This window comes from Equus asinus, chromosome 11 (genome assembly GCF_041296235.1).
Source record: "Equus asinus isolate D_3611 breed Donkey chromosome 11, EquAss-T2T_v2, whole genome shotgun sequence".
In the NCBI taxonomy this organism is placed as follows: Eukaryota; Metazoa; Chordata; class Mammalia; order Perissodactyla; family Equidae; genus Equus; species Equus asinus.
The window spans coordinates 20556297-20580247 of NC_091800.1; the positions used below are offsets into that span (position 1 = coordinate 20556297).

General features: G+C 44.5%; 1 pseudogene; it reads left to right on the top strand.

Moving 5' to 3' along the window:
- The first annotated feature begins 95 nt into the window (after positions 1–95).
- On the top strand, positions 96–23517 carry LOC139046610 (thrombospondin type-1 domain-containing protein 1-like; annotated as a pseudogene).
- Positions 23518–23951: the final 434 nt, after the last annotated feature.

Here is a 23951-nt window from a genome sequence, read left to right on the forward strand (position 1 = left end):
TCGCCAAGGTCCCCCGCCCTCCGGGTGCGGCCCTCCGGGTGCCGCCCTCCTCGCGCCTTCGGGGCGGGCCCGGGCGGGGCTGCGGGAACCCGGCGCTGCTGTCCAGGGCGCGCAGTCCTGGGACGCGGGATGCTCGACGCCCTGCCTCGCGGCCCCTGAGGCCTCCTTCCTGCCACCCTTCTCGTCGCCTCGCTCGCCCCGGCCCGGGCTGCTGCGCCCACCAGTCCCGAGAGGTAAGAAGAGCCTTCCGCGATCCGGCGGGCGCTGCTGAGCCGCGAGGGCTCCCGGTGGCTCCGCCGGGGCCCGGCAGTGCGCCCGGACCCGGCCGCCCCTTCCCTCCCCGCAGCCTGAAAGCACAGGTGGACACTCCCGTTCCCTGGACGCTCCCGGTCCCCTGCCTTCGCTTCTTAGTGCTCAGCCTCTGCCGCCGAGGAACGCGCTTGGAAAAGTGTGCCTCTCCGCATCTCGGAGTCCCGGCTTTAACGCGAGCGCGGCTCTCCCCTGGCGCAGGTGTGGCCGAGGGGCTGAGGCTGACGGTAGCGGGGTGTTGAGTCCCAGTTGGGATGCGAAGCGTTTCAGAACAAGTTTGGGTCTTTCTAAAAAGAAATCCTCTCTGAGATATAAGCATTTCAGAACAGTCCTCATTTTAAGAGGGCTTTGTGCTGGCGACGCGGGCAGGGCTGGATTTCCAAGTATGAACTTGACTTGCGGGCCTTTGGAAAGCTGAGTGGAGGTGGGGAGCGCCCAGCTTCTAGGGAAGCTGCGTCCAGCCCGGGGGACCAGGGTAGAGCCGATCGAATATATAAATAAGGCCTGTTTACACGAGCTGCTTTGGAATTAGGGATTTCCTCCTAATAAATATTATTATTAGATATATACACACACGAGCGTGTGCGTGGTTGTCAGAAGGGTCAAAAATCACTTTGCTTATTTTTATTTTCCCTTTTATTTGGTAAGTCATTGGTCCCATGGACTTTAGCGTAATTTATTTTCTTTTTCGGCAGCTGTGAAGACCCTGTAGGGGTTTCTCTTAGCTGGTTTCAGCAAAAACATGGGATCTGAGCTTGGCATGATGCTGTTAGCCATTGAGAATATTCACAACAGATACATTTAAAATTTGTCTGTAAACGTTTTTGTATGTGAATGCTATATAGAAGTATCTTAAAATGTGTATGAAATACACCTAAGTTCTTCTTTTCTCAAAATGATTCTCAAGCCAAACATAAGTAGCCAGTAGTGTATTGGGAACACGTTGGAAGAAAAGCAAGCAAGGTGTAAAAAAAGGAAAATTAAAGAAGCATGCTATCTTCTTTAAAAAGTGTAGTGCTTTTTATCCAGCCTTCCATTCCATTCTGGGGTGTTCTGTTAATATCTTCAAATTAATGGTTGAGCTGGTAAAAATTGAGCATTTATTTTCAAAAGTGAGAACATTTTAAAAAAACATCCTTATTATGATTTTCAGGTAGGCTGGTGTATTTTATAATTCCATTTCCATTCAGCTCTAAATGTAGATTATCACACAATTCTGTGTTTTACTGGTCATTTTCAAAGAAGGAAAATGTGTTATAATTGCAAAATCAGTTGTGATTAGGAGCTTCTTTAAGAAATGATTGTCATGGGGAAGCAAGCAGTTTGGGAGAAGCAAGTTCAACTTTTGGGAGCTACAGATCACCTGCTCCTCCTCTCTTTTTTTTTTTATCTTTTTTTTTTTCCTGCTTTTTCTCCCCAAGTCTCCCCAGTACATGGTTGTATATTTTAGTTGTGGGTCCTTCTAGTTGTGGCATGTGGGACGCCGCCTCAGCATGGCCTGACGAGTGGTGCCATGTCCGCCCCCAGGATCCGAACCAGAGAAACCCTCTGAAGCAGAGGGCCGCTGAAGCAGAGCTCGAAAACTTAACCACTCAGCCACAGGGCCAGCCTTGCTCCTCCTTTCTTTGGTTACTGAGGATCAGTGACTTAAAGGAAGTCTTTAAAGTGCCCTCAGCACCCACACTTGCCCAGGAGATCCAATGATGCTCACCTGCTGTCTTTGGCCAAGTTTCCCATCCCCGCTCAAGGAAAAGATTAGGTCCAATCTATGCTTAATTCCAGCAAAACTGAATTTCCTTTTTTTTGTTAGGGAGGGGAGGGAGCTCTAATCATTTGCATAATTACACTTCAAATCTCTGCTTCCCTTTGAGGAAGTCCAGTATTTCCTTTGTTCAGCTAATTTCTACTGAAAGGAACCTCCTGGGCCAGCCCTGTGGTGCAACGGTTAAATTCCCACATTCTGCTTCAGCGGCCTGGGGTTCGAGGGCCCAGAGCCCAGGTGTGGACCTACGCACCACTTGCTAAGCCATGCTGTGGCAGGCGTCCCACATATAAAATAGAGGAAGATGGTGGCAGCTGATGTTAGCTCAGGGCTAATCTTCCTCAAAAGGAAAAAAAAAGCTCGTGGAGACACACCAGTTCTCTTTCCATTGAATTTTTTATTATTTCCATCAATTCTTTACATTCCATTAATTTCTGTCTTATCTAAAGGGATGTAACATACATATATTGGAATATAATATGCTTAGTAAAAATATATTAGCTGTGCATAATGGGAATGTAAACATTAAGAAAATATACATTTGGTTATGTTTAGTAGCCCATAGTTTCCTAGACTTTGGTATGAAAAAAGTGGCACTTAAATGCCCTACATCTTATTCTATCACCTAACAGTCTGTTTATATCAAAGTGCCTCCTTCCACAAGTCATTCTGAACCACAGGCCAGCAGGGTCTTTCCTGCCCTCCTAGGTGCTTTGGGAAGATTGCCGCATGAAATCGTCTGTCTCCTGACGGATACCAGCAGCGGCAAGTATTGGAAGACTGACAGAAGATGATAATTGTTGTTTGTGTTTTCTCTTTACAGTGCCCTAAACAAGGGACTCAGGGTCACAGGGAGTTCTCATTTAATTGTAATACCCTGGGTATCTTTTCTAAAGGTCTGATAGTTTTGATGGAGCTCCTAGGCATTAAGAAATGAAGCAATCCTACTAACACACCAATTGTGTAAGAGAGACAGTGTTGGTAAGCCCATTTGTGGAAGCAAGGCAGGTCTACACAGTGCAATGAAACTTTGGCAAAAATTTAGTATATTAATCATTGTGAAATGACTAGCAGATGTATCATTTAGATTGGCTATTGGCTTTGATGAAATTAAGCAAATAATAGCAAACTCTCCATGTAAGGATGTGCTATAAAGAGAAAGACTTGCTGTCTCGCAAAGACAATCTTGGTGTTGGGCATACCTGAATGTTCTTAACAGGTGCTCTATCACGGAACAAAAGGGACATGCAGAATTACAGATCATTTCCCCGGGAAAAATTAGTGTCCTCCTTATTTTGTTTTCAGTACCAACTAGGAAATTTGACTTCTTAGAATGGTTTTATCATTTCATGATTACTATTTTATGAATCACATTGAACAGAGCCATCCATTTTTTGAGGTTCTGGTTTCAGGTGTTTTTGAAAAAAAAATTCACAATTTGGATGCGAGAAAGGACATGAGGAGACCAAAGACCTGGGATTTTGCTGATCAGAATGAAACAAATGTTGAAAGACTTTTCAAATCGCTTGTTGGTGGTGCTCTGTGATTGTGGTGAGTATTGTGAGCATACTTAATGCTATAGGTGTCAACAAAGAAACATCAGCGTGAGGTTTAGAAATGCATTGATGTCGACCCTGTGTGGAGGAGGCAAGGCAGGGTCTCCAGTGCAGTACCTTTTAGACTGTGATCCTTGCAACCCTGGGTTCTCTTAAGGGACTGCATTTTTGCCTCAAAAAATAGAGTTCATTTCTCAGTTGTATGCAACTACTGAACCAATAGATTCAACAATGTAATACTCTTTTCTTTTGATGATTTCGAAATATTTCATAGCAGTTCATCTAAGCAGTTGATGGTATGAGAGTGGAAATTGTTTTCAAATTGATGAAGAAATTATGATTCAAGAGACAGAGCATCCTGGCTCGTCTCGTATCAGTGGCATATCCACTTAATTAGACCAGAGTGTATATTGTTCATTGTGTCCGGGGAATCTCCTTCCCTAGTCTTTTCTTTTTAAGAAGTTTAGTTAAACAAGAAGATGCTTGATTTACTGAAAACCAATCTGGGATTCATTTCTTTTAGAATCATTGATCCCTACTTAAAAACAGATTGTTCTATGTGTAACAGCCTCATACAAAAAATTATAAAAGTGTCCTTGGTTTCGAAATGGTAAATAAAGACACCAAAGTCTTCTATTTAAATAAAATCTGCTAGGATGTTTGTCATTGTTGAGAGCAAAATATCTCACTGGAATGTAAAAATAAAAGTTGAATGAGTGTAAAATAGAGCAGAACATAGAAGTTGAGTGCACAAGCTACTGAGGGAAAAGGAGATATTTTCATAGAGCTGGATTTTTTCCCTTCTTCTCTATCAATATCACTTGATGTTGATTAAATATGTTGCTACCAGTTAGTTTTTTTAAAAGAAAACATGCTTATATTGAGACATGAGTTACTTTAAATACAATAAAGGAATGGAGAGAGAAGAAATGAGAGAATAGAGAACACTCTACAATCATGCACTCCATAACGAGGTTTCAGTCAACAATGGACCACATATACGACAGCGTTCCTGTAAGGTTAGTACTATATAGCCTAGTGTGTGGGAAGCCATGCCATCTAGGTTTGTGTAAGTACACTCTATGATGTTCACACAATGATGAAATCGCCTAACACATTTCTCAGAACATATCCCCACTGTTAAGCGAGTCGTGACTGTACTGTAGTAGTCAGGATATGATACAACCAAACTGTAGTTTTCCAAATGAGAATGTATTCTTCTTTGTAAAAACAAAGGTTTTAGAGTAAAGTAGCAAGTTCTCTCTTTGCCACTGCTTGTACCCATCAACTGTATCTTTTTTCTCCATTTCCAAGTGAGCACGTGTGTCTCTTTCTTTAGCTGGCTGCCCATCAAATCAGAATCTGATCTGCCTCATTGCCAATCTCTGTCCTTGACAGTAGGCTTTCATTAGTTAGCTAAGGGGTGTATGCCTCTCGATCTTAAAATGCATCTCAGAACCATCCTGCCCCATCAGATTCAAATTAATCTGACATGTGTTCTCAGTCTTAGCTCCTTCCTTGGGCTATGGTGAGCACTGCAGTCTCTTTAGCCACCTATTCCCAAAAAGCTACCAGGTGGGCTCTGAACCAGTATCCAAGCTGCTCCAAAATCAGCTTCCTTCCTCAAACTTGAGTCATCTCCATCCAAAGGGGAGTATCCCTCAACTTCTGTACTGACTAAGTGAAAATAAAGAGCTTTATCATATTACAGTTTCCAAGCAAGTGGTGATCAAGCATTCAGGTCTGTCCAAGTTTTATGTATTTTATTTCACCTCATCTTAAATAAGAAATGGGTAAAATGCTGAACTAATTAAAAAAAAACAAACCCAAACCTTTATGTGCCCATATATTCATGTGCTGAGTCTAACAATCATTGATTGAATACATGTAAGGTATATTTAAAGACTACCAACCCAAACAACACATTGAGTCTTTTGGACATATAGGATGTGTATGTTATTATTATTAATATAATATATTGTATTATATTATGTATACATATTAAGACTAACAAATTCATACATATGTTGTTTTTCAACCAAAAGGATGCTGCAGCCCCTTAAGTCTAGAATTATTTCTTACCACAACCATGGGCCAGCTGATTATTACTTTGCCAAATTCTGTCTCCTTTGATATGTATTTGGATAAGATTCAAAATAGAAACAAGGATTCTTGTGTGTCTGTTTTCTCCACTCTCTACTTCAGCTGCTCAGATAGGTCTTTTTTAAGAAGGTATGATTGATCCTAACTGAGTGATACTTGTGGGCTAGTAGTCATCTCTTCTCTCTAGGCCAATAGGACTTACTGTAATGTCATTAAAATTGTCAAGGGCAAGCCAGGCTACTTCATAAATGGTCACTCTACCCCTTGGATGATCCTTGGAGAATAGTGTCAACATTTCTTATTCCTTTAAATACTTCTGTCTCATACAAACCAAGGGCACTGGTTCCTTTACTGGTGAAAATGCCCAAGTACTTGTCTTGAATATCAGAAAATAATAACTTTGAAGTATATTTGGGATCTTACATTTTAAATAGTCTAGAGCAGTTTATATTATATCATTTAAACCAAGCTTTCTTTCACTTCACTGTAAATCCATTTTCCCCAAATACTTAAACACCAGAATTTGATTACAGTGAGAAAAGTGAGGTGTTGGATTTTTATGTTGAGAGTCGTTACTCTTGCACTGTAGATTTTCATTGCAAATATATTACATTATTCAGTGTTGTGAGTTCAGAGTATTTATCGCTGATTAGTTACTTTAAACATAACCATGAAAGATGAAATGTAGGAACAAGCCCCTTTAGAATGGGAGCAGCACAGTGCCCAGCTCCCAGGATAAGCACTCGGCATCATTTTACATCATCCTTGGCTCAGTTCAGACTTCTCTTGTGTCTAAAATGCTGTTTTCTTCAATGGCACCAATAGTCCTGCTCAAAACACCTTTTTAAAGCCCTTTCTGACCATTTCATTTCAGTTCTTGGAGAAGCTGAATACCTCCTCTTGGGAGAGCCAGGCCATGTAGCGCTAAGCAACCACACGGTGTCTGTGGATTTCCATTATTTCGATGGTGCTAATGGGATGCTGAGGAATGTATCTGTCCTGTTGTTGGAGGCCGACACCAACCAGACTGTTACCACCAAGTACCTTCTGACCAACCAGTCCCAGGGGACGCTCGAGTTTGAGTGCTTCTACTTCAAAGAGGCTGGCAACTACTGGTTCATGATGACTCCAGAAGCAGCAGACAACAGCACTCCCATCCCCTCGTGGGAGAAAAGTGCCTTTCCCAAGGTGGAATGGCCTGTCTTTCACGTTGACTTAAATAGGACATCCAAGGCAGCAGAAGGTACCTTCCAGGTGGGCCTTTTTACCAATCAGCCACTGTGCCCGTTCCCTGTGGACAAGCCCAACATCTTGGTGGATGTCATCTTCACCAACAGTCTTCCCGAGGCAAGAAAGAGTCAGGGACAGCCACTGGAGATAAGAACTAGCAAGAGGACAGAACTCTCTCAAGGCCAATGGGTTGAGTTTGGCTGTGCACCTGTGGGGCCTGAAGCCTATGTCACTGTGGTGCTGAAGCTGCTTGGCCGAGACTCGGTCATTACCTCCACAGGACCCATTGACCTGGCCCAGAAATTTGGATACAAACTAGTGATGGTGCCGGAACTCACATGTGAGTCTGGGGTGGAGGTGATGGTGCTGCCCCCACCATGCATCTTTGTCCAAGGAGTGGTCGCCGTCTTCAAGGAAGCCCCCAGACACCCTGGGGAAGCGATCATTCGACTGGCTGAAAACAGCCTGAACTTGGGAGAGAGGAGAACAGTATTCAACTGCACTTTGTTTGACATGGGGAGGAATAAGTACTGTTTTGACTTTGGTGTTTCCAGCGGAAGCCATTTTTCCACAAAGGAGAAGGAGTGCATGCTAATTCAGAGAAATATAGGTTGGTATTGAGATTTTAAAAAAAATTTTTAAATCAAATTGATGCCTTCATGCAATCAAAATTATGATTTTGAATTTAAGTGAACTTAATTTTCTATGAACTGTATCATAATTTTTATGGTTTATTCCTCATAATGTCCCAAACGGCATTATCATCCTTATATAAAAAGTCAAGAGTCCTGATAAACAGACCTGGCTGGCCACTCATGTAACCTCTCTAGGTCTCGGTTTCCCGATCAGTAAAGTGGACATAGTAAGAGTATCTACCTCAGAGAGTTGTGAGAATTGAATGAAGGAAATGGATACAGTTCTTAGCATAGTGCCTGGCATATAGGAAGCACCAATAAACATTAGCTATTATTACATTATATTTTAAAAATTATATTATTATGTCACATGGCAAATCCATGGCAGGTACGATCAGAGTTCAAAGCTAAATCCCAAATCGTGTTTAGTAACTTCTGTCTTCCTTCAGCTGAGTACATCTCCTTCCTTAGAGGAAGGAAGTGTGCTTAGTGAGATTACAGGGCAAGATTTTTAAACTTCTTCAAATTCTGGATTCTTTGGGTAATGCCCTAGCTAATCACAGGAAAGGGGGTTATCACCATCCCCTCCACCCCGCATGTTCCTCTGCCTTTCTTTCCCTTTTGCTGGGTGCAGGCCTGGTCTTGGCAAGAGGCTAATCTGGCAGAGATTGCCTGGGTCACTTACATATGCTCTTACCTTCCTCCCTACTGAGCCTGTGCCCCCTCATGGCCCAAACCTGGGCCATCTTTGTAACTCCAAGTGTATTTTGCTCCAAATTCACCCACATTCTCTTTTTAGAAGACGTCCCCTTCCTTTAACTCTGTCCCTGCCCACTGGCCACTTCCCTGCTTGCACTTACCTCTCTATCTGGCCTAGATTCTGTGGCCCATCCCTTTAATCACTTTCCTACTAATACCATAAACTCCTCTGCCCTGTTGTTCTTCCGTTGCACCTGCCAGGCCACACCCCAGCTCTGCATGGATCCAGCAATCTGCCAGCCGCCCACTGTACCCAAGCTGGATGAGAAGGTCACACCCAAGTACACTGGGGCCAGTGTGGGTGGGTCATGCCTCTCCTCTCAGCTGGGTTCACCATGCCACCCAGTAAGGCACCCTGGTCGGCTCTGCTCCTGTTCCCCACAATAGCTCGTTTAGACCTCCTGCTTTCTCTTTGGACCTCACCTACTCCCTGGCTAACTCTCAGAGCTGACTTTGCCTCTGACCACACAGAGTCGCTGGAAGCCATCAGGTGTGAGCTCCCTCGCCCTCCCACTGAAATCTATGTAGACCTACAGGCATCGTCCCATCCTCTCCCCCTTCTTTGCTGTCACCGGAGGAGAGGTGTCATTCCTCTGGTACAAGGTCAACCCTCCTCTCCACTGTGGATCCCAGCCTCTCCGCTCATTTCAGGAAACTTGTGTTAATCATTATCCTCTCTCTCTCCTGTCTTTAACTGTCCCTCTTTACTGGCTCATTCCCATCAACTTTGAGATGTACTTAATTTTCTTATCTAAAAACAAAACAGACCCCGCCCCTCAACCCCTGGTTCTCCAACAATTAAGACCCTCTTTCTCTCTTCCTTTCATAGTCCAGGTTCTTGAAAAGGTTGCCTACACTTTGGGGTTCATTTCTTCACTTCACATTCACTTTTCAACCCACTCGAAACCCACACCCCTCCCTTGAAAATGGTGTCACTAAAGCAGCCAGCAGATGACTTCCAGGTCTCCAAATCCGGGGGTGCTTTTCAGACCTCCGTATCTTCATTGACCTTGATTCTGTGACCTCATACTCACCTTGTTTACCTCCTACCTCCGTGGCTGTCTCCTTTGCCTGCCAGTTCCACCACCTCCTCTCATCCCTTCAGTGTTGGACCTCTGCATTGTTTTACTCCTCACACACTTCCTAAGTGATTACTGTCCTGGCCAATGACTCCAGATTGGCGCCTCTCCCCTGCATCCAAGAGCTGCTGAATAGCTGTCACCCCTCAGATGGCTCCCAGGTACCCCAAAAGCAATGTACCTGGAATTGGATTCATCATCTTACCCCCTAATCTTGCTCCTCAGTGCTGGACTCCACCTCCCATCTCATTGTTCAAACCAGAAACCCAGGCGTCTTCCTCTTCTCCTTCAGCTCCTATGAATAATAAATCACTAAGTCCTATGGATTTTTGTCTCCTTGGGGCCTGAAGATAGTGTGTAAATAACGATTTACAGCAAATATATAATAGATGTTGCCAAAAATGATTATTTATGATTTTCATTTATCCTATTTAGTGTGAATGTTTATATTTTTCTCTGCAGAAATGTTAATGCGTTTGGTTATGGGATGCTGCCTGAGATCCCACTAGGGGAGTGTTAGTAATATACAGCACAGGCACTGTAATAACTTGAAAAAATCGAAATTGAGAAATTCTAAATTCTGAACACATCTGCCCCAAGAGTTTCAGATAGGGAGTATGGACCCTTTATCTCAAGGCCAAAAATATATATATTTGAGTTGAGAATTATTATTGATAGAGGGTATAAATTCATATTCACATATTTTTATTTTTTTACTTATTTTTTGACAAAAATTGTACATATTTAATGCATAGTTTTCTTGATATTTTAACATTTTTGGCCGTCTTTTTGTTTCTCCGAATAGATGATCTTGTTTTTCCTTCCTAATGACTAAACAGGAGCTTTTTACCAAGAATAGGAGTGCTGTCACCCCTGTCATTTTGTTCTTATTTGTAGCTGTTTGCGATAATGGTTTTATCTTTAATCCTTTGCTGAAATCGGATTAAGCCACTTGTCTACTTTGTGAGTTAGTTTACCTAAAACTAGAAAATATAATTTAAAAATCCCTGTAAGCAGACCCTTGGATGCTGTAATACTCGTCACTTCTCTGAAAGTGAATGAACCAGTAAAACCCTTTCATTCAGTGCAGCTCCCCCTCTTCCTCTGGGATCCCTTTAGGACAGCTGACGTGCTGTATGTGACCATGTGACATGATAAAGCTAACATTTATATAGTGATTACTTTGCATGAGGCACTGGTCTCAGTGCTTTATGAATATTAACCCATTTAATCTTCATAACAGCCCTATGAGTTAGGTTTATTATACTGTCAATTTTATAGGTGCAGAAGTGGAGGCACCGAAAGGTTAAGTAACTTGAACAAGGTCAATGGTGGTTAAGTGGCTAAACCACCACTGGTGGTTAGACTGGCTCGACAGTTTGCTTTTACCACTATTCTATGGTGCCTCCCATATAATCAGCTGTCAATCCATGTATTAAACAATATAAAGCTTTTAGATTAAAAAAATGTTCTAATATTTTCCTCCTCCTCTCACGGGTTCGTCTTGTGCTGCCCACCCCCTTGAGCGACATACAACTCACTTTGGAGTCCACTGGCCCAGGCAGAAGCATGATTTGTCCAATATAAGTGAGCCTTGTTCTGTGCCCAGAAAATCTGAACTGCTTATCCAGGAGACTTTGCTCCTACTGCTGCTTGTAGCTACTCACTCATGTCAGTAGAATCTTCTTATAAGCATGTTTTGTTTAGTTACCTTAGTCTTTTGAGCGAAATGTCTTGCAGATGTGAATATTTCACAGGCTGCATTCCTTCAGATAGTCTTGGGGTGGAAACAATCTCCCTTCTACTATTCCAGAAAAATTTTGCTCATTCAGAATTACTATCCTCTCGAGTGGCCTGAAAGGTATTTATCCTGGCAAAACAGGTTTGTTATGGAGTGTGAACGCATGTGTGGACATCTAAACAGGACAAAACAGACAGCCTTCCATTCATAAAGTTAAGACTATTTGGAATATTGGTCATCTTGCTCTTCATTTCTAAAACATGAACTACAGTTATTTAATTACTTCCCATTTTGCCAAGTATTTCCCTCAAAGTTATTAGTAGAAATCTTCAGGGAACAGATAGAGTTACTTAAGGCATTTTTTTATTTGCCTGATTAAATTTTTCCATTGCTTTATTTTAATGTTTTCCTGTGTTTCTTATTTGATTAATTTGATCTGGAAATAAAAAGACAAAACGTAGCTTAAATGTTTGCTTATTTTCATTGTTGATTATCATATAAGCTGTGATTTCACTTTCAAGGGCAAAGGACACAACATTTCAAAATGAGATTTTTGACATTAAGATTCAAGCTTTTATTAAAACTTTCATTTTTTTCTGGCACCTACTAATGAAATTTTTGTTTTCCGTTTGACAAATGACTTTCAGTATTTAAATAAATTACATTTATGTAAAGTAAAGGCAGAGTTAAGAAAGAATAACAGAAAGATTCTCAGCTTTTGTAATTCTCCCTTTTGTGGTCTTAAATATGAGCACAAGGGAAGGATAAACTATACATTGACTTAATTTTCAATTTAGATTTCACAGTAGTGGAATTCCTAGTAGATATTTGAAAAATAAATCATAATACTTTAACTTAGAGAGACTTTATTATGAGAGTCCCAAAGCTTTGCGAGCACTGGGGGCTTAGTGTCTGGACAGCTCTGAAGCTTGAGGACAAAGCCGGCTCATTGTTCTACCCTTTGAGGAGCTGCAGTGTGATCTGGGAGGCACAGAACCGATATTGTGTTCAGTTGGACCTCTGGGTGGAACATAATTACCACACCTCAGTTGATGTGAGTCCAGGATACTGGTTTGTAATGCTCCCACTCTTGTGAAGATCCCAGAAACTTTTAATTGCTGTGAAGAACTCATATTCCATGAGTCACTCACTCCAAAGATTGCACCACTTGGCTCACCTGAGAATGTCTCTGCCCTCCACGTTCTCCTCATGTTTTCCTAGTGCTTTATATACCTTTGACTGCGGTATGAGTTTTTTTTCATAAAGGATGAAGAAGGGCTTTTATGCAGAGGTTGTTTTGGTGCCTAGTGTTGGCGTGACCTGATGGGTCTTGGGGTTGGATGGGTGCTGATAGAGTAGGCAATTAGGATTATTTTTTAAGAGGGGACTACTCAGTTATTCTATCTGGGAGTGGTTGCACCTATGCTTGCAAGAGAAGTTTGCATTTCTCAAGCAATAATGACTGTTTGGGGAGTGTTTTTTATGTATTTTGAAGCTCTGGTCTTGTGAGGGTTGTTAAGTCTCCTCGCTGAATTGACCCTTTTATCTCTATGTATTGTCCCTCTTTATCCCTGGTAGTATTCCTTGTTCTGGCATCTACTTTGTCTGACGTTAATATAACCACTCCAGTTTTCTTTTGATTGATGTTCACAAGGTATAACTTCTTCCATCCTTTTACTTTTAACCTATTTATGTATTTGTATTTAAGGTATTTTCTTTAAACAGCATGTAGTTGGGTCATGCTTTTTTATCCAGTCTCACAATCTGTCTTTTAATTGGTGTCTTTAGATTATTTATATTTACTGTAATCATTGTATGGTTGGATTAAGATCTACCAGCTTTTTTTCTTTTTAAGATTTTATTTTTCCTTTTTCTCTCCAAAGCCCTCCGGTACATAGGTGCATATTTTAGTTGTGGGTCCTTCTAGTTGTGGCATATGTGGGACCCCGCTTTAGCATGGCTTGATGAGCAGTGCCATGTCCGTGCCCAGGATCCGAACCAGCGAAACCCTGGGCTGCCGCAGTGGAGCGTGCCAATTTAACCACTCGGCTACGGGGCCGGCCCCAAGATCTACCATATTGGTAGTTTTATATTTGTTCCATCTGTTCTTTGTTTCTTTTCCCCCTTTTTTCTGGCTTCTTTTGTATTAATTGAATATTTTTTATGGTTTACTTTAGACTGTTGGTTTATTGTTTCTACCTTAAAATGTTTTTTAGTGGTTGTCCTAGAATTTGCAATATTCATCTTTAATTGCTTTCAGTCTGCCTTCAAATAATGTTATATTGCTTCACATGTAGTGTAAGGGTCTTGTGACAGTACACTCCCAATTCATTCCTCCCATTCTCTGTGTGATTGTTGTCATACATTTTACTTTATATGCCCTATAAACACATAATACATTCCTGCTATTTTACAGTTACTTGTATAAGAGACTATCTGATATTGTCCCAGACCTCTTGTGTATTCTATTCTGTTTTGTTCACTCTTTTCTTCCTTTTTGTGTTTCAGTTTTCGTGATTTCTATTGATCTGTATTCAGAGTCACTGCTTCTTTCCTCAGCTGTGTCGTGTCTCCTGGTGAGCCTCTGGAAGGCATTCTTCATCTCTGTTAGCACGCTATTCATTTCATTCCATTTGATTCTTTTAAGCTTATGAATCTTTGATGAATTTTCCATCTGTTCATGCATCTTGCTCATGTTTTCGACTAAAGTCTTTAACATATTAATTATAGTTATTTTAACTTCTCTCTTTGATAGTTCCAATATCTGGGTCACATCTGAGTCTGGTTCTCTTGATTACTTTGTCTCTAGATGGTTTATGGTTTTTTTCTCGCTTCTTTGTGTATCTCACAATTTTTGTTTGAAAGCTGGACATCTTTTTTAGAATTGTAGACACCGACAGATAGTATTTATGCCTGGAAATGGGCATACCCTGTTTTTGCTAGGCCTTTAGTGTGGGGATTGGGTCAATGTGGTAAGGAATTGGGGCTGTTTGGGCTTTTGCTGTTGCTATGGCTACCTTCAGTGCATGACAGAGTTCAAAATTTTCTAATGTTACTTTGTGATTAGGGTAGGAGTTGGGTTGCCAGAGGGTTTTTCTCCATGCTTCTGTTGCACCCTCAGCTTTAGGCTTGAGCCTGTACATCAGAGAGGTTTTCCTGTCACTCTTGCCCCTGCCTCAGCAGTAGACTGTTGTTACTTGATACGTGGTAATTGCTGGCCTGGTGCAGCATGGGGGTCGGGCAATGGGTGTGGGAGAGCATCCTCTTGTTCCAGTTCAGCCTTAGTCTCAGGCAAGTGCTGTGCCCCAAAGTCTCAGTGATGGGGCCTTCCTGATGATCCTGCCCCTCCCCAGTGCTAGAAGCTCTCTCATAGTCTGGGCCCAGGATATTGTCTGCTCCTTTCCAGGGTGAAGGATTTTCTTCCTTCTCCATTCCGTAGTGGCACTGAGTTTCAACCGGTGCTCTTAGAGTTACAAGGTTTGCTGCCTTGTCCCCAGTGGTCGAGGCTTTTGTTGATAGAGCAGATGTGGAGGAGGGTCTGGGTGAGGTCTGTGTCTTTCCCACAGCGCTGCTCCTTCCCTGCTTGGGCTTCCATCACAAGGGAGGCTTTCTCTGCTCTCAGTCCTTGTGAGCATCTGCTGAGATCCGGGAAGAGCCTGCAAATGGGTACAAATTCCCCCTGCATATGTGGCTCCCAGGGGTCCTATATTCCCATGCTAGCCCATACTAGGCCTCTAGCAGTTCATTACATTTTTAGATGACTTCTCACCAGCTTATATGAGGCCTGGTGTCTGCCCCAGGTAAGCAGTGTTTGCATCCTGTCTTTCCTTATATTCCAGGCTAGTTGGTGGCCCTGTGATCTTACCTCTGTGGGGTTCTAGGAAGGTTAGTGTTTTGTAGATTATATAGCCTTTCTTTGTTTTAAGGGTAGGAGCAACACTCTTTTCCAGCTTTTTCACATCTTTAGGAATGTTTTTATTTACTGACTTTTCAAGACCTGAGATTTGAGTTGGCTGCTTCATTTGGGTACAGTTAAAGTCTGATTCTCAAATGAACTAGCATTAAAAGCATGGCTAATGTCCTTGCAGAAACTTGGGGACTGTGGCAGCCGTGGAGCCAGTGTAGTGTCACGTGTGGGGATGGTGTCAGAGAGCGTCGCCGCGTGTGCCTGACTTCCTTCCGCTCCAGACCTGGCTGCCCCGGAATGTCCTCGGAGACCTCCCTGTGTTCCCTGGAGGAGTGTGCTGGTAGGTATTCTGCCTTCAGGAGTCTCTCCTCAGAGCCTCCATCTGAGAGATTCTTGAACCCAAGCTGCCTGAAAGTCACTAGTCTGAGTTCGGGGGTGGACTCATTAACGTTCTCTTATTGCTGTTGGCTGTACTAACCCTGTATTCCTTAGTGTGTCTATGACTGGGAGTAACTGGCCAGTGGGATGACAGGGCATTTACCACTGTGGAAGATCAGGAAATGACACGGAAATCTATCTAACTTAAAACTTCAGATATATTAAATAATTTTTAAAAATACAAAAATGGGTGGGATGATCATTTCTTCCCAAGAGCTTTTTTGTTTTGTTACTTCTCCCCACCAAAACTGTGGGAAAACATTCAAAAAGTTTTCTTCTCCTTATCATCCCAGAGAAGCCCTAGGGGACCACACAGACGGTTATTTGTCAGAACGAGGCAAGACAGCTTGTCTTGTCCCTTGAATGGCTCTACATGTATTCCATACCACCCCTACCCAGGAGGAGAAGGTGGGGAGATTTCATCTTTCCTTCACCTGGAGACTGACCTTTCCTTAATCGTCTAAGCATCTTGAAGGTACACACTGGTAGATGCTCAATAAGTGATGTGTATGGTCCATAGATGTGATGCTCACATGACTTAGTTAGCTGCATCCCATTCATTTGGCATAGGTTATAGTAATAAAGGCTCCTTGCTCGTCCCACACACCATCCCACCTTCTGATATACAATCAGCCCTCCACTTAGTTGGCTGGCCTTTGCTCTGGTCCCAACTCTCAGATAAAGTCATTCTGTCAAGTCCTGCCTTCTTCCACTGTCCAGTTCCAGGTTAAAAAACCATCCCTAGTTCCTTTTCCCTTTGGGATAGGGAGAAGTTAGGTGTTTTTCTGTGTTTGGCTCCCAACACAACTTTTGGCTAAAGAGCACCTTTTAGCCAAAACCACAGGCATCTGGCTACATCCTGGCCAGTGTCCCGGCCTGTGGCCTTAGAAAATCATTGTTGCTGTCTCGTCTTTCCAACCAATACTGTAGGCTTTGTTCTCTTTATTCTAGCATCCTGAGGATATCCTCACTTCTGGGTTTTCCTATTACAGCCTCAGGCCCAGGCTCTTCTCCTAGCCCTCACCCTGCCCCTCTTCTTTCATAAGCCCTGGGCCCCACCCTGAATTGTTCTTTCTCCAGTTGTGTCTCATGCTGTTGTCTAAGGCTCTCTTCTCTGTCTGCTCTTTTCAAGTCCTCTTCACTTTCCACAGCTCCTTCCTTGTGTATAACTTCCTCCACATATGCCTGCTCCTCTCAATTCTGGGAGAACAGAATCGGGTTAAGATATTCCATGTAGAGTTCCATAATACTAAGATGAACTTAAAATTAATTGCCACTGGCTTCTACTGCACCCTTGGAAGTGACAGCAGTGTCAACCATTTATTGACCATCTGCTATGTGCCAGCACTTTAAATACATTAGCTCACTTACAGCTCACAATAATTCTATGAGGTAAGGATTATTATGTTGGGCTCAAATCTTGAGAGCTTGCTGCCTGCCAGGCATTTTTCTAAGTGCCTTGCACATATGAAGTAGGTACATCATGATCTCCACATACAGATGAGGACTCGGAGGCCCAGAGAGGGTAAGTGACCTGCCCGAGACCATAAAGCTAGAAAGCAGGGACCTAGATATGACACCTATCTACTAAGCTACCTATCTTGAATAATTGCCTTAATATACAAGCCAGTCTAGCTTTCTAGAAGCACCGACAGCCTGGAATTTGCAATCATTTTTAGGATATGTGGTATTATTTCATGTTCTGGCATCTCAACTCTTTAATTCCAGGCGGGAACTAGAAATTTGTACATTATAAATTAGTGAAAAGGGTAAGTGCTGCAGGTACCCTACTTCTACTCTAAGTGGTCCTCAGTTAAATGCTTACATTGGTAAAAATGGTCATTTCTTCCAAGTGTTCTCTTTTTCCTATTCAACCTATTTTCCACTCTTTGGAAATGTAAAGATCTGTTTGCAGGCTGCTTAGCATCAGGAAATCTCCATCACTTTTGGTGAAGGGGGAAAGGCTAGATGAGGCAGAGATGGGCGAGGTCCGCAGCTTTTGGGCTTTCCTCCAGCCATAGTTTTGCAGGGAACCAGCCAGAGTCAGAGATGACAGCTAAGTAAGGGGTTCCATAATGTACCGGAGCAATGCTGCTACCCACTGACCTAAGCAGCCACTGCAGATGGAAGAAGTGATGAGTCAGCAATCAAGTCTGTCATCATTCAACTATTTTCACTTGGTTGAGAGTTTAGAGTTTTGTTTGGCTTTGAAAGGCTATTTTTGTGCCAAAGTCTGAGGGTAGTTCTGTATTAATTTGGTCCATCTTGTTCAATACAAGAGTGGGAGGATCCAATAGCCCTTGTACCCACGTTCTGTCTGGTGGGATATTGATCATTTTGCAGTTACCTTTTTAATAATGAATCAATTAATTAATCTAACATTTATTGAGTATCAACTATGTGCAAGTTACTGTGACTGGGTTGGGAATATATGGATAAGACATGTCCCTGTCTGGAAGGGGCTTATGATATAGTAGCTCAGCAGACATATAAACAGGCACAATACACAGTACAATAGAGAGCCTACAATGATGAAGGTATCCACAGCTTGCTATGGATGCTTACAGGGGTGATAACGTATGCTGGGAACACCTCCATTCTTGGAGGAGGTGATGATTGAACTGAAGTTTGAAAGCTGAGTAGGTGTCACCAGGTGAAATACGTGAGAAGGGAAATTTTAGCAAAGGGGGCAATGGAAGAAAGTGGCACATTAAGAGACCCAGAGGATGGAAAATGGTTTCATGTGGCTAGAGGATAGTGTGTCAGGAGGGAGTGGTAAAAACGAGGCTGGACAGGTAGGCAGGAGACAGATTCTGAGGGGCTGTGAAGGTTTGGACCTGTATTCTAGAGAGATCTCTCGGCTGTAGTGTGGAATATAAATCAGAAGGGGTAGGGGTGGCAGCAGAAAGGCCTGTTAAGAGTTCTTCACTAACCCAGGTAAGAAATGAAGCACTGGCAGTGGGGATGCAGAGGAGAGAGGGATTCCAAGACTCCGATGTGGTGAGTGATGGAGAGGGAAGCATCAGGGATGAAACCCAGGATTCTGGTACTGGCAACTGCATGGACAGCAGGGCCATGCCGTTGAGATTGGACATATCGTACTGGGGGGTTCTGGGGGGAGGAGGATGAGTCTTGGGCATGTGGAGGTGAAGGTGTCTGGGATGCTGATGGAGAGAGCAGAGCTATTGCAGCCAGGATGAGATCTAGATCTCCCTGGCTCCAAAGTTCATGTTCTTCTCGCCAGTTAGTTAAGTGAATGTTATCATTGAAACCAAGAAGAGAAAAACTCACAGGAAGTGTCAAGACAGTAACCAGTGCTGCAGCAGTCAAGGAATATCAGGACAGAGCGCCTTTGCATTTGTCGTTTGGCTATTAGATCATTAATGACCTCGACAGGACCCGTTTCATTGGAATCCTGGGGACAGGTTGCAGGAGCCAGAGGCGACGATGTGGAAGCAGTAAGTCAGCAAATGTGGACTCCTCTTTCTGTAAGCTTGGCTGGGAATACCAGGAGCAAGATACAGCTATGGCAGTAGTGAGAGGGTTCTAGAAAGGTCTTTACAAAGTGAGAAGAGCTTGAGCATGTTTCTGTGGAGCTGCACAAAGGAGAAGCTGGAGATAATTGGTACCAAGGGACGATCCCCCTGGAGAAGGGTGGCCTAGAGAGTACTGGGCGGACTTGCTTTATAAGAAGAGACTTCTCCCACTAATTCCATAGAGAAAGAGGTAAATAGAGATGTGCCTGCTGCTAAGTTTATGGGGGAGGAGAGGATGGCAGAAGAAGTTGGGAATGTACTTGCCTGATGGTGTCTATTTTTGTGACCTAGCAGACTGCCAAGGAAGGGGATTAGGTGGGGGCGTGAGGAAAGTGGTGAAACTTTGAGGCAGTTTTATTGGAATGGAAGATGGAAGAGAGAATTGCTTAGGGAGCCATGGACGGAGTTATGGGCAGCCGAGGTTGGGCGCTGTCAGTGCGTAGAGGCACTGGCCTGCATGGGTGCATTATTTTCTCCACCAGAGCTCAGGGCCTGGGTGCAGCAGCTGAGAATCTGCTGGGATTCCCACACCCACATTCCTGGATTTATCTAGGGATGGACTTTTGCTGCAGAGCAGGGAAAGGGCTATAGCTCAGTATTAGTGGCCAGAGAGTTGAGGTTTTGGCAGGAGAATGGTTTAAGTGATGGATCATGGGTGTAGGGAGAGAAGTGAGGCCAGGAGGTGGCTGGCAGATTGGGAGAAAATGCAAGGGTTGGGGAATCTGAAGTTGCAGTGAGGTTGAATACCCAGTGTAGTAATCATGAGTGAAGGAGAGGGGAGGATACAGCCAGAAAGTGGGCTGTGAAGTTCAAGATTTCAGAAGAGGAGCAGCTGCAGACAACGGAAAGGTATGACATGCTGGATGGACACTGAAGCACTGGGACTCCAGTAGGACTCAAGTACTAGTGACTGATGGCTGCCACGAGGTTGGCAGATAACAGAGTTGAAGGAGGAGTCGGGGGCGGTTTGGGTGGATGGCACGGGCATCAAAAGAGTAGAAGTTTTATACAGAGGTGAAAGAGTTGGTTGAAAATGGCAGTCAGGAATGAGGAGACAGGATACACCCTACTTCTGGCCCTGTTTGCTTATAAAGTATGTGTCACAGCTTCCACCCAAGAGGGTGGGCAGGGGGAAGCTGTGTCCTGCAGGATATTCAGTCTTCAGGTAAGGCAAGGAGGCAAAGGGAGTGTTTGGTGGAGAGATTCCGGATGTGGAGGAGGTTGGTTACCACAGGGTACAGTAGAAAGGAGAGGAGAGAGTGGGAGAGTGTGGGTCTAGCAGATGACGCAGAGAGCTGGTGGTGATAAGAGAGTAGGCAAGAAGAGAGAGGACAGGTGACTGGAAGGGCTTGAATGGAGGACAGTGACCACGGAGGAAAGGGAGATGAGGCCTGGTGGCATTAGGTGGTCTCAGGTTCCCAGGTGTTTCGGTGGCAGTACAGCCTGAGGCCCCGCTGGCCTCTGAGCCTTGCTGAAACATTTTGATGACTGTGGGACAAACCAGTTTGAGAGAGCAGAGAAGAAGAGGAAAACTCAAGGCCACTTGGAAGGGAGGAAGGGAAGTGAACAGCTAAAAATAGAGGAATGAGAAAGCAGAGGCTTCAACATTTAGGAAAGACAGTTCCTGGGTATTAGAAGGGAGGAATGAATTCTGTTGTATTACCGAAGATCTTCTTTCACCTATCAATTTCTCTCGAGATGTGCAAATTTAGGTACAACCTACCTAAATTATTTTGCATTTCAAGTTTTATACTTGGTAGGAATTTTCCAACGTGCATCTCAAAGGTACATTTAACTACAGATATCCCATGTTTACATCATTGTAAGCAAAAACCTGGATTTTACCTTGAAACTTTCCTCATGCTACTTCTTTGTGAAAAATGTGAGACAAGCGTCAGCAGGAGCCCCCGAGTCCAGGAATCACCTTAAGTGTGGCTTATCTGGTCACCTCACTTACATGGGTCTCTGTTTCTTAGTTTGGCTTAAGCTGCCAGCAGAGATGCAGATGTGGGACCAGAAATCTTTGTTCTTAGAAAAGCCTCTCAGAGACCTGAAAACCACCAGAGAAAACACTACTAGAGAATACATTTGTTCTTCCCTTTTTTGTAGCTTTCCGGCCATCCAGCCCGTCTCCTCTTCAGCCGCAGGGCCCGGTGAAGTCCAACAACATCGTGACGGTCACTGGGATTTCGCTGTGCTTGTTCATCATCGTGGCCACCGTCCTCATCACGCTGTGGAGGAAGTTCGGCCGCCCCCCCAAGTGCAGCACCCCCGCTCGGCACAACTCCCTCCACTCGCCCAGCTTCCGGAAGAACTCAGATGAGGAGAACATCTGCGAGCTGAGCGAGCAGCGCGGGAGCTTCTCGGATGGGGGTGACGGGCCTGTGGGGGGCCCGGGGGACATGGGCATCCCTCTGACCTACAGGCGCAGCGTGCCGGCCACTCCCGAGGACGACGCTTCCCGGCAGTGACAGCTTCCAGTCCAACGCGCAGAAGATAATCCCACCGCTGTTCAGCTACCGCCTTGCCCAGCAGCAGCTGAAGGAGATGAAAAAGAAAGGCCTGACAGAAACCACCAAGGTGTACCACGTGTCTCAGAGCCCCCTGACAGACACGGCCATCGACGCCGCCGCCGCCGCCGCCGCCGTCTCCCCCTTAGACTTGGAGAACCCGGAAGAAGCTGCCGCAAACAAGTTCAGGATCAAATCCCCGTTTCTGGACCAGCCCGCGGTCAGCGCCGGGGAGAGGCCTCCCTCCAGGCTGGATGTCGGGGTCTCGCAGGCCACTTGTGCCGTGAGCCCCAGCCAGACCGTGATCCGCAAATCCCAGATGAGGCACGTGGGCAGCAGAGGGGGGCTGTCGGAGCGGAGCCACCCCAGGAGTTCCCACTTCCGGAGGACAGCCAGTTTCCACGAGACCAAGCAGGCGCGGCCCTTCAGGGAGAGGAGCATGTCTACCCTGACCCCACGGCAGGCCCCCGCCTACAGTTCTAGGACGCGGACCTGGGACCAGGCAGAAGACAGGTTCAGGCCTCAGAGTCGGGGTGCTGCCGCGCTTCCTGAGAAACTGGACCATTTCCAAGGGGCAGGTGGAACCGCTGGTCCACTAAGCCCCCTCCCTAAATCCTACACCTTGGGGCAGCCCACCAGGAAGCCAGACCTAGGGGATCGTCAGGCGGGATTGGTGGCAGGAGGCGAGAGAACAGAGCCTCACAGAGCTCGGCGGGGACCGTCCCCCAGTCACAGGAGTGTCTCAAGGAAGCAGCCCTCCCCCACTGCCCCCAAAGATAGCTACCAGAGGGTCAGTCCTCTGAGCCCTTCTCAATGTCGGAAAGACAAGTGCCAGAGCTTCCCGGCGCACCCCGAGTTCGCCTTCTACGACAATACATCATTCGGCCTCACTGAAGCCGAGCAGAGGATGCTGGACCTCCCGGGATATTTTGGGTCAAATGAAGAGGATGAAACCACAAGTACTCTTAGCGTGGAGAAGCTGGTCATCTAAACCAAGAGTCAGCCTGAGACTTGACACAACTGGGGTCCTTTGCTCAGGTTGTGGTACCAGCTGCTCACATTGTTGTGCGGACTGTTTTGTATAACTGTTTGTGCAGGAGGACAGAATGTGGGGAGGAAGTAACTCACACAGACCAGCATGTGTGTGTGCACCTGTGTTTGAATTTATAAGGAAGAAGTTATTTATCCTGAACCTTTCCCTTTGTAATCCTATTTCTATTGGTTTATTCCTAATAACAATGATAATAGAATTTAAACAAGAGTGAAATAGGGCTTGGTGTCTCATGTGGATGTGAAAGATGACAAGATGTGACTTGTGAGGATGAAATGCTTTGAAAAGTTCATTTGCCAATTCCAACCTGAAACAGAAATCTGGGAGTCTCAACTATAAAAGGGCTGGAACAAAGCAAACTTGCTAATACAACCCTGAATGGTAATTTATTAAGTTGTAAATGCATAAGAATTTGACACCTACAGGGGCAGTATTGAACCAGTTTCATATTTGGCTGATGAAGTCACTTATGACTACCATGCACCTAGGAATGGTGATACCACAAGATATCCTAGAAGAACTTTCAGGCCAGAGTTTGGTGATATCTTACTGTTTTTTATGCAAGGAAGAGCCCTGGTATGTGACACAAAATTATGTGAGTTAATTCTGCTTTGGGGAAATCACATAAGAAGCTGATTTTTCAGGTAGTGAGTCAAATGAAGACCTATCCATCCATCCATCATTGTTTTGAGCAAAAAAGTAGACAGTTTTGAAAGCAAGGTGTTGTCTTCTGAGAAAGCACCAACTGGAGTGGGTAGTGGGTGTTGGCCAGGACACTGCCCGACATCAAGATGCTGACTTTGTGTTCCTGGACCAAATTGGCAGCAGGGACCCCAGGGGGTGCCATTCTGAAACTGGTGTGTGTATGTTTCTAAAGATAACTTTATCATGTTACTCAGAATGTGCTTAAATTAATCTCGGGTATATGGGAAGCAGCCAGCCCGGTGATCTAGTGGTTAAGATTCAGCGCTCTCGCCCTGCAGTCTGGGGTTCGTTTCCAGGTCAGGGAACCACGCCACTTGTCTGTCAGTTGTCATACTGTGGCAGCTGCATGTTGCTGGGATGCTGAAAGCTATGCCGCCGGTTTTCAAACACCAGCAGGGTCACCCATGGTGGACAGGTTTCAGCAGAGCTTCCAGACTAAGACAGACTAGGAAAAAGGACCTGGCCAGCCGCTTCTGAAAAAAGTTGATTGTGAAAGCCCTGTGAAGGGCAGTGGAGCATTGTCAAATACAGAGCTGGAAGGTGAAAGGATGGAGCCAATAAAGACTGGGTAGGCTCACTAGGAGTCAGAGTCGACTCCACAGCACACTCAGAAAAAAATGTGGAAAGTAG